A 12,769-nucleotide genomic window follows, 5' to 3' on the forward strand; every position below is an offset into this window, starting at 1 on the left:
CGGATCCACGGTTCAGATTTGGAAATGTTTATTACTTTTTCTAATAAATATTATTAAAATCTAATATTAAAAAAGTACCAAGGACCAGTAAGAAGAAGTGATGAGCGTTTCACATTAAAAAGTTATAATTTTACTATATTCAATAATATAATATCCAATTATTCAAGGCCCGATAATTTCGAATAACTCGAAAATTTCAATCTACTCCAGATTTTCGAGTAACTCGGACAACTCAAGTAGATCGAAAATTTCGAGTAGTTCGATAAGTTCGGGTACTCAATTTCTTCGAGTATTCGACTCGAAAATTCGAAAAAAAATTCGACTCGACCCGACTCGAGTTTTTCGGGTACTCGCACACTCCTATTTAAAAGTAAACCTAAAAGAGCAGTATACCTAATAGTAGACATCTCATTTGAGATTAATCAATAGAAATGTCTATAGATAACTGATAAAAACGTTAAAATATAGAAAATTCACACCAGCTTGGGATGTGCAGTAAATTTGTATAAAATATATTTGAATATTATAGAAAACATATATAATACATTGATAAAAGTATATAATTTCTGGTAATATTTGTATAAACATCTATTTGTTTATAAGGTACGGTTTATTTAAAAAAAATTATATTGTTTAATATTAATTTCTCTTTCTCTACTGATAAACTCATGTAAGTGCTCTTTATTTAAAGAAAATAATTACATAACGATTTTTGTCATTTTATATTCACAAATAGATAGCTTTGAAAGAGAGATCACATCTGCACAAAAACTTATTCGCAGCATTCTTTTGATCTTGACCAATACTGCAGATTACATTTTGTGATATGCATGAAACCATACGGCATTCGTCATTTCATATTCACAAATACATAGCTTTGAAAAAAAGATCATATCTGTACAAATAATTATTTGCAGCATCCCATTTATCTCGACCAAAATTGCAGATTTCATCTTGTAATATGCATGTGCGTCATTTCATATTCACATAGAATTAAAAAAAAATTATACCTGCACAAATAATTATTTGCAGCATCCCTTTGATCTCGACCAAAACTGCAGATTTTATCTGGTGATATGAATGAATACTTACAGCATTCGTCATTATATGTGACGAACACAATACTTTTGATAAACAATTATATCTGCACGAGTAATTATTTGCAGCATTCCTTTTATGTAAATCGAATCTGCAGATAATATTTTGTGATATGCATGAATACATAAATCGCCATTTCATATTCACAAACACATAACTTAAAAAAAAAAAATATGTCTGCACAAATAATTAATCGCAGCATCCCTTTTATCTGGACCAAATTTACTGATTACATCTTATGATATGCACGAATACATAAAACATTCGTCATCTCATATTCACAAATAGATGGCTTTAAAAAAATAGTATATCTGCACAAATATTTAATCGCAGCATTCCTTTCATCTGGACCAATTTTAAAATAATCTTGATTCATCCATATATATGTCATAATATATGTCAAAAATATAAAAAAAATTAATTAATTGCTTCCATTTTTTTTAATGTTTTAACAGCTTCCAATCAACCTGGACCAAATCTTGAAAATGTTTTTTAGTCGGAATGTATATTTTTATCATATGTACCTGTCTATACCATTAAATAATTTTTCATTTATAAAATACATCAAGTTTTGTGGAATAAATGCAAAAAAAAATCCGGACGGATGGACGTACGGACGGACATTATTAAGTTTTTTTATTGCTAAAAACAAATTGAAATTTGATACTTTTGAAATTTTTTTTCGGTAACCTAAATGATTTAGGTGGCAATTTGTACGTAAGGAAGGAGAGATAAAACCATGTTTTTTTTATTTTTCCTTCGACGTTTCGGTGGACAATGCCACCCTCATCAGGAAACTGTTTATTTCATATTAATATTATGTACATGAAATCACTTACAGAATTAGTAGTCGATCGCCGGTATTTACATTTGGATATTGCGGGATATGTCTCGTTCCCGTCGAACGGTGGGGGGACAGGAGATAGAAGTGTTTCTCTCTCAGTTGTTCAGCCCCCAATTCGTTTGCTTTTCGATTTTCACGCGCTTATATAATGTGCTGGGAAATCGACCGGTTTGTTGACAATTTCTATACTGACGTCACAATTCTGACATCAATCACTTTTGTTTTGTTTACACTTTAATCGGTGTATTAGGTGTGTGTATACGTCGCTGAGTTTTTGTGTGTCTTCCTTCTTATTAATGCTATTAGTTTGTAGGTGTGTATGTATCATTTCGGAAATCGATCTTTTCTTTTAGATTGGGCTCTTTATCTTTTATGTCAAAATCATCAAAATTGAATGTGTAATTATGGTGCGTTTGGTGTTCGAAAATTACATTATTTTTTGATTTTGAAACATTCCTTTTCGTTTGGCCCACGTATGTATAGCCGTCATTGCATTTTGATTTGTGAATAACATTGTTCTCGAAATTTTTGTAAGTTTTGAATGAGTTTGTTGAATTTTTTCTTTCCCGAGTCACTGTGAAAGGTGAAATGGTTGACGTTACTTGAGATGTTCATGATGTGTGCAGGCAGTGTGTCGTAGGTTCTGCAACGCAGTAGAAACTGTCGTTGTGATCTGGCTCTTGTCAGATCTCGTTGCAATGTTGCCTATTTCTTCAGTTTTTCGGTACAAAATACAGCAAATATAATTTACACAAACAGACACTACGATTCTGAAATGTTACAGCCTACCGTAGATACACAAAAAAGATATCTCAATGAGACCAATTATATCAACAATAGGTTCACCGACTTATCCAAAAGCCTTTTTTGCATCATACAAAATAGTATAAAAAAAAAAATACACATAGCAAATAGCTACGAATTCATAGATAAAATAAAAAATATAATTTTTCCACAAAACCACTGTTGAATCAGACTTGATGTAAAATCGCTATACACAAATATCGACAAAACACTCGTCAAAAAAAGTATTAAAAAGACGTACGCGCAAATCGCACAAAAATCCGAAATACGTCTCGATGAAATTTTATTAGCAGCGAACTACTTATGGAAAACACTTATTTTCAATTTAACGGAAAATTCTACAAACAACTTTTTGGCACTCTAATGGGCTCTCCGGGACTATTCGCAGACATTGTCATGGATGACCTCGAGACCGATTGCCTATCAAAATTCCATAAGCTTTTTAGACGTTCTAATAATAAAAGACGACAACAAATTAATAACAGACTGGTACATGAAACCAACATTCTCAGGCAGAATTTTAAACTATTTATCTCAACATCCAAACACACAGAGAATTGTCATGGTGTACAATCTCGTCGACAGAGCGATAAGACTAGCAAATAAGAAATTTCACAATAAAAACATCGATACTGTCAAGAAACTACTGTTTGATAACTGTTATCCAAAAGTATTTATAGAAAAATATATAAAGAAAAGATTGTCCACAATAAAATCAAAGGAACAACCACATCAACAAACAAACAGTAACAAAAACAACCAACGAAACGTTATATGTATTCCATACGTTAATGGCTTCTACCGAGATTAAGATTCCGAGAACAATGTTATTCACAAATTAAAATGCAATGACTGCTGTGCTACATACGTGCGCTAAACCAAAAGGAATGTTTGTATACGCGCTGAAGAACGCAGAAATTAAAAAAATAATGTTATTTTCGAACACCAAACGCACCATAATCACACATTCAATTTTGATGATTTTGACATAAAAGATAAAGAGCCCAATCTGAACAAAAGATCGATTTCCGAAATGATACATATACATCTACAAACTGCTATTGCATTAATAAGAAGGAAGACACACAACAACTCAACGACGTATACACACACCTAATACATTGATTAAAATGTAAACAAAACAAAAGCGATTGACGTCAGAATTGTGACGTCAGTATAGAAACTGTCAACAAACCGCTCAATTTTCTTACACATTATATAAGCGCATGAAAATCGAAAAGCGAACGAATTCGGGACTGATCAGCTGAGAAAGCAACACTTCTATCTCCTCGCTCCCGCCGTCTGACGGGAACGAGACATATCCCGCAATATCCGAATGTAAATACCGGCGATCGACCACTAATTCTGTAAGTGTATTTTTAATTACTCGCTATTGTTTTTAATACCGTGATTTCATGTACATAATATTAATATGAAATAAACAGTTTTCTGATGAGGGTGGCATTGTCCACCGAAACGTCGAAGAAAGAATAAAAAAACCCTGGTTATTGCCTTGGGAAGACCGATAGAGCTAAGATCATTCTATTTTGAATAACCACCGAGGGGTCAAGTCAACGTAGAAGAATTACTACTCTCTCTACAAATAATTATTCTCAATGATTTATGTTCAAAGAACATTTCTAACGTAAAATAGATTTAACTTGTCCGTTTTAACGAGTTTTATTTGAGAGTTTTTACAAAACAGACCAATTATAATTTTTTTTTAAATTGTTTTCACAGCTTCCAATCTACCTGGACCAAATCTTGAAAATTTTTTTTGGTAGGAATGTATATTTTTATCATATTTACCTGTCTATACCAATTAATAGTTTTTTATTTATAAAATACATCAAGTTTTGTTGAATAAATGCAAAAAAAAATGCGGACGGACGGACATTTTTTAAGTTCTTTCACTGCTAAAAATTAATTAATATTTGATACATTTGATATTTTTTTCGGTAACTTGAATGATTTAAGTTAAAAAAACATTTCTAGCGTAAAATAGATCTAATTTTTTTTCTTTCTACAAGTTTTGAAGGGTTTTTACAAAATTGACCATATATAAAATTTGAATATAGTGTAGATTATTTAGTAGTACAAATTCAGATTATAAATATCAATCTTAACTTCAAAAATATTTTAGATCTGAACTGTACAAAGTTAGAAATCTAACATATTTTTGTTAAAGGTAGCATAGAATTTCAAGGCTTACAATAGCATAAATAACTCAGGCAGTAAGATAAAGGATTTTGAAGTTGAGGACCAGGGTTCAATCATCGGTTAGGACATAGTTTTTTTTTCATTGTTTGTGGTCAATTTATTTGAATTAGCAATAAATGTATTTTTTTATAATTGTTTAGTAAAAAAAATAATTTAATTTATTTTAATTCAAACAAATACTTTAATTTAAAGAGTGATTTCTGACGTGATTTTTAAGGTGATTTATCACGTGAGAATTCAAGTGATCTATCACATGATACATCCGGTGACAAATCACGTGATTTTCCTCGCCAGGGTCAACACTATCCCTATGGAAATCACAATCTAAATATTAATAATAACACCGGCACACAAAATAAAAAAAGTTGTCTGCGAGAGAAATCAGACCTTTCTACCTTTATGTTTTTCGGGTCGCTGAATTCGAATATAAGGTTAGTTAGGCCCCATCACGTCAGGGTCAAGGTCAGTTGGAGGTCAAATTAAGAAGAAAAGGTTTTAAAAAATTAAAATGCCATATATTTATGTTTTTTTGGTCGCTGAATCCAAATCCGGAATCAGTTTGGCCCCATCTCGTCAGGTTCAAGGTCAGTTCAAGGTCAAACTGAGAAGAAATGGTTAAAAGAAATAAAAATGCCATACATTTATGTTTTTTTGGTCGCTGAATCCGAATCCGGGGTCAGTTTTACCCGATCACGTCAGGTTCAAGGTCAGTTCGAGGTCAATTGGGAAGTAACGGTTAAAAAAATTAAAATGCCATATATTTATGTTTATTTGGTCGCTGAATCCAAATCCGGAATCAGTTTGGCCCCATCTCGTCAGAGTCAAGGTCAGTTAGAGGTCAAATTAAGAAGAAAAGGTTTAAAAAAATTAAAATGCCATATATTTATGTTTTTTTCGGTCGCTGAATCCGAATCCGGGGTCAGTTTTACCCGATCACGTCAGGTTCAAGGTCAGTTCGAGGTCAAATTGGGAAGTAACGGTTAAAAAAATTAAAATGCCATATATTTATGTTTATTTGGTCGCTGAATCCAAATCCGGAATCAGTTTGGCCCCATCTCGTCAGGTTCAAGGTCAGTTCAAGGTCAAACTGAGAAGAAATGGTTAAAAGAAATAAAAATGCCATACATTTATGTTCTTTTGGTCGCTGAATCCGAATCCGGGGTCAGTTTTACCCGATCACGTCAGGTTCAAGGTCAGTTCGAGGTCAATTGGGAAGTAACGGTTAAAAAAATTAAAATGCCATATATTTATGTTTATTTGGTCGCTGAATCCAAATCCGGAATCAGTTTGGCCCCATCTCGTCAGAGTCAAGGTCAGTTAGAGGTCAAATTAAGAAGAAAAGGTTTAAAAAAATTAAAATGCCATATATTTATGTTTTTTTCGGTCGCTGAATCCGAATCCGGGGTCAGTTTTACCCGATCACGTCAGGTTCAAGGTCAGTTCGAGGTCAAATTGGGAAGTAACGGTTAAAAAAATTAAAATGCCATATATTTATGTTTATTTGGTCGCTGAATCCAAATCCGGAATCAGTTTGGCCCCATCTCGTCAGGTTCAAGGTCAGTTCAAGGTCAAACTGAGAAGAAATGGTTAAAAGAAATAAAAATGCCATACATTTATGTTCTTTTGGTCGCTGAATCCGAATCCGGGGTCAGTTTTACCCGATCACGTCAGGTTCAAGGTCAGTTCGAGGTCAAATTGGGAAGTAACGGTTAAAAAAATTAAAATGCCATATATTTATGTTTATTTGGTCGCTGAATCCAAATCCGGAATCAGTTTGGCCCCATCTCGTCAGGTTCAAGGTCAGTTCAAGATCAAACTGAGAAGAAACAGTTTAAAACGATTAAAATGTCATATCAAAACTTTCCAAAGATGGAAAAAGATACCGAAAAATTGTAAAAAATCTTATTTAATCACATAATATCTTCCTTGTGTACAGAGAAAAGTTGCTTTCGATTATTTTTTTTTCTTATTTTGCTTTTTTTCCACTAGCTTAGTAACTCTCGATGTCTTTCTTTACTCCTTTTTTCTCTTGTAACGAACTCTTTTTACTTCAAATGACCTATGCAATGGGTTTCTTTTTCTCTTTTTGTTATTTGTTTTAATGTCTCTCTTCAGTGTCCAGCAAAAATCTGCCATCATGTTGACATTCCATCTTCCTTGGTATCGATTCTCCATTACACTTATATCTTGATGAAATCGTTCTCCCTGTTCTTCACTGACATTCTTTTTCTCTATCTTGATAATTTTATCAAGATGAATACTACGTTAAGAAAGTATGGCCAACTAGAACACATTTTGAACCAGGATCGAGGAACATTATACGTACGCCATTGATTGACCCATCAAATTATCTGCTACCACCACTTCATATCAAACTTGGCCTCATGAAGCAGTTCGTCAAAGCTCTGTATAAAGATGGCGATTGTTTCCAGTATTTGGGAGAAAAGTTTCCCGCAATAAGTGAAGCTAAATTAAAAGAAGGTATTTTTGATGGTCCTCAAATTCGTACTCTATTTGAAGACGAAACATTTATCACAAAAATAAACGACACAGAAAAAGCTGCATGGCAAAGTTTTAAAACTGTTCGTGAGAACTTTTTAGGAAATAAAAAGAGTGAGAACTATCAGGAACTAGTTGAACAAATGTTGGAGAATTTCAAAAATTTGGGTTGCTTGATGAGTTATAAAATGCATTTCTTACATTCCCATCTTGATTACTTCCCTCTTAATCTAGGAGATGTCAGTGAAGAACAGGGAGAACGATTTCATCAAGATATAAGTATAATGGAGAATCGATACCAAGGAAGATGGAATGTCAACATGATGGCAGATTTTTGCTGGACACTGAAGAGAGACATTAAAACAAATAACAAAAAGAGAAAAAGAAACCCATTGCATAGGTCATTTGAAGTAAAAAGAGTTCGTTACAAGAGAAAAAAGGAGTAAAGAAAGACATCGAGAGTTACTAAGCTAGTGGAAAAAAAGCAAAATAAGAAAAAAAAATAATCGAAAGCAACTTTTCTCTGTACACAAGGAAGATATTATGTGATTAAATAAGATTTTTTACAATTTTTTGGTATCTTTTTCCATCTTTGGAAAGTTTTGATATGACATTTTAATCGGTTTAAACTGTTTCTTCTCAGTTTGACCTTGAACTGACCTTGAACCTGACGAGATGGGGCCAAACTGATTCCGGATTTGGATTCAGCGACCAAATAAACATAAATATATGGCATTTTAATTTTTTTAAACCTTTTCTTCTTAATTTGACCTCTAACTGACCTTGACTCTGACGTGATGGGGCCTAACTGACCTTATATTCGAATTCAGCGACCCGAAAAGCATGGTGCTGGCAAAGGCTGGTGGGGGAAAATCGTATAAAATGAGCAGCAGCAGCAGCTTGTGGTAGGCAGTCAGTCACGATGGAATGCGTGCTTGATGTGCAAGGATTCAGAAAGCCTGTAAACGAATTTGTCGTCAAGGAACTTGCCGTAGTTCCACTCAATTTGTACCTCAAGACATGGTGTTTTTTTTTCAAGCCGCCCACACCTTGACACAGACTCACAGCCAAGTACAAATCTGAAAATCTCTGGCTGGAGTGTAATTATCATGGACTATCTTGGAGTTCGGGGGATGTGGCCTACGAAGAGCTCGAAAATGTATTAAAAACTGTTCTACATAACGCGAGTGTTGTGTATGTCAAAGGAGCTGAAAAGAAGCAATGGCTCAAGAAATTCAATTTTCACGTAGTCGATATGGGTGAAATGGGCTTTCCTTCGTTACAAAGGTTGAAATGAGATATTTTGGAGCTACTCCGCCCACACCATAAATTTGCATTTTAGGCAAACTGTGCGCACAGAAATGTATTTAGCACCTATCTTTTATGACTCCGAACGATATAGTATATTTACTGCGAGAATTCTTACATTTGCCACTTATAGCATTGAGCAAGCTTAGGATAAGCTGTCAGAACATTTAAAGATAGACTCTGCCCTACTGAAAAATGTCACTTGATAATCAAGTGAGATGTCACTTGATAATCAACTGAGATTATCAAGTAATTACCAAGTGATAATCAAGTAATTCTCATGTAACTATTAAGTTAAATTGTGAGTAAAAATATATTTCATATTGTATGATTGTTATTATCATTGTTATTTAAAATATTTTGCATGCCAAGCATTGTAGGAAAGGATGCAATTCTACCCTGCTAAAATCCGCAGATTAGAAGCGATTAAAATCATACAGAAATGAGGATTACTAATCAGTTTTAATATGAGTTATTTTAAAATTTTAATTAATTTGAATATTATTACTTTGGGGTGGTCGAGGTAGCTAATGTGCGAGTATGTAAATCTAGTAAATGTAGAAGGTAGTTGTTGTACTTATTGACTTGTATTTATTTTCGTCTTTGAATGTATAAGTGATGCGCGTGTGCTAGGACTGAGTGACTCGTGCCGTGTCTCCAGTGGAACTGATCTCTCAGCTCGACGTTGTGCCCCCAAACGCTTCAAAAACTTCTACCATCGTACTTCTCGTCCAATCAGAAAGCAAAGCGCATGCATCTCATTAGAGGGGGAGCATGCGCACTACCGAAAGTGAGAAGTACTGTTAGGCGCTTTTCAGGTCTGAACCGGCACGAACAGCCGGCCGTTAATGGTTTTATTGAATGGACGCGCGTCACGGGAGAACCCGTGTCGTGTTGAGCGTCGGTCGCTCGACGGCGCAATTAAACCGTCGTAGACCTTTCCCATCCAAGCGCAGATGCAAAGGATCGGACGTCTATAGTTTTATGGCGCAGCGCACGGCGTAGAAAAATCCAGGGCCTTCTTCGCCGGGGCGAATGGCGCCGGCGCCCTGGAGAGACTACGGGGACTTGTATCGAGGGGGGCTACTGGGGCTCTAAGGCCACGCCCACCAAGGCACTGGGAATATTAGTGGAAGTAGAACCCCTTCACCTTACGATCATAGGGGAGGCAACCAAGGCCGCCCATAGACTTAATGCCTACGGGCAGTGGAAACAAGGGACGAGGCATTCGCGGCTTCTGGTGAAACTTTGCCACAAACCGAAATTTTATATAAAATAGGACATGAAGATAACGCGTTACTTCTTCGGAAATAGGAGATCATCATTCCAACACGGCAGGACTAAGAGAGTAGAAGAAATACCCTGCCGGGAGAAGGTGATATCTGGTACACGGATGGATCCAAAACTGATGAAGTCACTGACTTCGGTTACTACTGTCGCAGGGATGGAAGGGGTACCTTCTTCTCCTTGGGGCGGTTTACCACGGTCTTTTGACCAGAGATTCGTCATATTGAGCTGTGCACAGAGAATCATGGAACTCGGTACACTTGGCAGGAGAATTAGTATATGTTCAGATAGCCAGGCTGCGCTCAGGGCACTTATTGTCCAGAAGACAACGTCCAAGCTGGTCTGAGACTGCAAGGCGATACTAAATTAACTGGCCAACAACAACAAAGTCAGACTACTCTGGGTTCCGGATTATATGAGATCGAGGGCAATGAGATAGACTCGCTGCTCCGGGAGCTCGAACTCTCCCGATCGGACCAGAACCTTTTACGAGTGCCGCAAGGTGCCTACTAGGAGGGGCGATTCGCGAATGGTTGGAGTACGAGCATAACAGGGAATGGCGAAATACCCAAGGATGTAGACAGGCCAAAGCGGTCATGGGACGGGACACTAACATGGACTGGACCAAGTGTCTTTGCGGAGGCAACAGAAGTGACTACTCCAGACTTCTGCCTCAGATCATTACGGGACACATTTATCTCAGATATTATGGTTGAAAGATGGAAAAGGATCTGTTACAGGGGTATGCAGATGATGTGAAGAGGCAAAGGAGACGCCAATTCACATCCTGACAGCATGCCCCAGATTTGTTGAGCCCAGACATCAGCACTTGCTGAATCATTTCCCAACCTGCAACGACATAGAGCTGCCTGCTCGGGGGCCACCTTGACCTTCTGAAAAAGAGCTGACTTACCCAAGTAGGAGAGTGTCTGTACGGAGGGAGGTACAAGGGGTTCTACCTAAGTGCCTGTGGTGTTAACGCCCCCCTCCTCCCATATATATGATAATAATGATACTTAAGAATCACTTGATAATCACTTGATAATTACTTGATAATCACTTGATAATAACTTAATAATCACTTGATAATTACTTGATTATCACTTGATAATTACTTGATAATCATGCCAAATTCTTAAGTGACATCTCACTTGATTATCAAGTGTCATTTTTCAGTAGGGTGACATTTTGGAGTGCTGGCGATGCCGAGAACACAATTTCATTGAGAGTGGAACAATGTCTTTAAAAAGAGATTGTGTACAGTGTAAATTGAATGCTAACAACAACAACAAATAGCAACGTGAAAAAGCGGGTGCGTTTTCAAGAAAAGCCAACAGTTCATTTAATGTCTACATTGGCATATTCACATAAAAATGCACGTTGTGGAGAGTGGGAGCAAGCAGCCCGAAATCAAGAGCGTTTTAAATTAAGGATTGAAAGAACGGGTAAAATTATGGTGCCAGTTCTTATGAAAAAATTCAACGAGTTAACCCCTCTTACTATGAGCAACAAGTTATAAATATAGAGCACATTGGGCTTTTCTGTCATTTACGTTTTGACGCTCATCAAAAATGGGTCAAACTAAAAGCAGTGCAGGATACGTTCCACTCCCAGATAGCAAGAACAAAAGGAATACAACAAAGAACAAAAAGAATACAACAATCTCATATGAGATCTCATATGACTGAAATTCGTACTGAGATCTACATGAGATTTATATGAGATCTATATGAGATCGCATATGAGATCTACATGAGATCTACATGAGATCTCATATGAGATCTCATATAATATTTTCACGCGGGAATGCCTGAAAAACATGGTTATAGATCGTTCGCTGCTTGAACATCAGCTTCAGTCAGTACTCATAAATCATTTGTCGTTACTTGAAGTCGCAGATAGATTCTAATGAGATAAATCGTCTCGGACGCAAGGATTTCCTACCGACGAAGAAACTAGCGAGTCTTGAGCTAAAGAAAAAATATCAGATCACCAGTGTAAGAGAAATCAAGACAAAGTATGGGGACAGAGTCTTCGTCAAACTATTACGATTCGTTTGTCGTCTTTTTACCTGCAAGAATGAGCAAGATACTAGCTGAAGATTTTTTCAATCAATTGTGCTTAGAATGTAAAATAAATAAAAATATAGATGCAATATTTTGGAGGTGTAATGAATAAGATAGAATTTGGATATTTAGAGAAATAAAAAAAAAATGTTCTTTTACATACATACGACTATGATTATTTTTAACCCTTTTGCCATAATCCATATGCATGCTGTCCTTCGTAAAAAAGAATCGTTTGGAGTAAAAATGGGAAGGTGGTTTTTTTCATTCTCTCTAGGCCCGATGCTGCTATCACTAGCTGTTAGCTAGTCGCTGACGTCACCGCCAACAAGTCGCACAGCGATGAAGGGTAGAAGTGTTGCGGTAATGCAGCGTGCGCGAGGATAACGCGTATTTGCGTGGCTAGAGCGTAACTTGATCTGCGCTCGGCTAGCTGCATCGAGTGCGCGCTCGAAAAATTCTACATTTTCCATACTTGTGAAATTTTCAAAATCAGATATGATAATGCATATTTTTAAATAATTCTCAAACTCATAAAACTTTCGAATCTGCACAGATAACGCGTATCTACTTTAATATTCAATGTAAAAATCAAAGCGGATTTACATATTCGTTTTGTTAACCAGCATATTATTATAAAAAA

This window comes from Nasonia vitripennis (genome assembly GCF_009193385.2).
Source record: "Nasonia vitripennis strain AsymCx chromosome 1 unlocalized genomic scaffold, Nvit_psr_1.1 chr1_random0002, whole genome shotgun sequence".
NCBI lineage: Eukaryota > Metazoa > Arthropoda > Insecta > Hymenoptera > Pteromalidae > Nasonia > Nasonia vitripennis.